Source organism: Suricata suricatta, chromosome 6 (genome assembly GCF_006229205.1).
Source record: "Suricata suricatta isolate VVHF042 chromosome 6, meerkat_22Aug2017_6uvM2_HiC, whole genome shotgun sequence".
NCBI classification, from domain to species: Eukaryota; Metazoa; Chordata; class Mammalia; order Carnivora; family Herpestidae; genus Suricata; species Suricata suricatta.
In genome coordinates, this window is record NC_043705.1 from 126,072,322 (window position 1) to 126,074,167 (window position 1,846).

The 1,846-nt window shown below is 46.1% G+C and overlaps 1 pseudogene; it reads right to left on the bottom strand.

The window, feature by feature from the left end:
• Nucleotides 1-807: 807 nt before the first annotated feature.
• Nucleotides 808-1,583, bottom strand: LOC115293549 (annotated as a pseudogene).
• Nucleotides 1,584-1,846: the final 263 nt, after the last annotated feature.

Below are 1,846 nucleotides of genomic sequence, written 5' to 3' on the forward strand. Positions count from 1 at the left end.
TCTCCTGCTCACACTCTGTCTCTCAAAAATAAATAAATGCTAAAAAGATTTAAAAAACACCACTTCTATCAATATTTGTGTACACATTTTAGTGTGAATATGGATTTCATTTCTCTATGGAAAATGCCTAGGGAGAAATTGCTGGTTTATGGTAACATATGTTTAACTTTACAAGGAATTGCCAAATGTTTTTCAAAGTGGCTGTACCATTTTGCATTCGTCCTGAACATATAGGAGAATTCTAGTTGCTCCACATATTCATCAGATTTGGTATTGTCAGTTTCTTTTTAATTTTACTCATTCTAATAGGCATACAATATTGTCTTATTGGTTTTTTTTTCACTCACATAATTCTTTTATTTGTATTCAACTATAAACAAGCAGCAGAATTAGTACAACATTCCACAATTCCCAATCATCTTTTCTTACACAGAGGAAGAGGCGCAGAATTAGGGATTTCTGACCCACCACTTGCCCAGCCCCTGGAGGCTTTCGCAGCAATGCGACTCTCCCCTTTGTTTATCCCAGTAAGTGCTCTTGAAAGGAGCCAGAGCAGGACACTGACCCTAGTAACCAGCCTGAGCTGTATCATCATGCTGGGGACACGCCAAGCTCTGGGTGTCTTGGTAAGAGAGCCGGCCGTCAAAACACCACCCACAAGTGCTACCTTGCACGATTCAGGACTCCAGCTCACAATGGCAGAGGAAACCTCCCTTAGAGACTCTATGACACTTTGCTCTATTACTGTAGGCCTAGTCTTTTTACCTGAATGTTTTCTTCTTTAAATTCTGGGTTGCTAGTATCAAACTATTCCTGTCCCCAATGGAATTCAAATTTGATCAAAATATAAACCAGGGTGTGACCCTCTAAATTATGAAGGACTGGCAGATGGAAAAAGTACCTTAAACCACCACCTGATTGCTCTGGCCTCACCTGTGAGAATGGGAAAGGAGAAGCAGAGAACTCTGCATGCATCTCGGAACTTGAGAACACCGCTCCAGACCTCTGGGATAGTTCCTGTCTTCTGGCATTCCCCAGCTGCCCAGACAGCCGCTCACAGAACTGAGCACACAGTCATCCCAATAAGCCTGCTAACACATGCCAACTACTGGGGGTCCAAGCTCTTTTTTGCGGAAAGATGCCACTTTGACTTTGCCATGGTGGTCCCCAGAGAGGTTGCTGAGAGTGGGCTCATCACAAGTCAGTGGCCCGTTCTATTCAAAAACCAGCCCGACCTAGTAGCAAAGGCCTGTGTCCTTGGGAGGTCCAGAGCCAACGTAATCAGAGAGGTTGTGCCGGCGCTGATGTAATTGTCCTTCAGGTTGACCACCAGAAAATGGTGCTATTCCCTTTTGGGGTCCTCCCTCCCGGGAGCATCTGGATCTGCCGTGACTAAAGTGGATAGTTTACTTGGATCAGTCCATCCCATGCAATACTGGGGGGCGGGGGGCGTCAGCACTTGGCCCAGCCCCACGCACCTATGCCCTGAAGATTTTGACCTGAAGTGGACTCTGTGGCCACTCTTCCACTTCCTGCAGGTCAAAGGCCAAAGGCCAGGACCACTTGCTGAGGTCCATTGGCATCACTGGACCGAGCTGTAAGGACAGCTGGGAAAAGTCTCAGGAGGTGGGGTCCTGGCCTGAGGCACCGACTCCCACCAGTTTGCAAACTGACCCTGGCAGGCCTGGGACCACTGGTGGTGTCTTATTGTGGTTTTCATTGGAATTTCGTTAATGGTAATGAGAGCTCCTTGTTCTCACTTCCCAGCTATCGGTCTTCTTTGGTGAAATATGTGCTAAGGAAATTGTTCATTTTAAAAATTGCATTGTAGGGTTTTGGTTTTTGT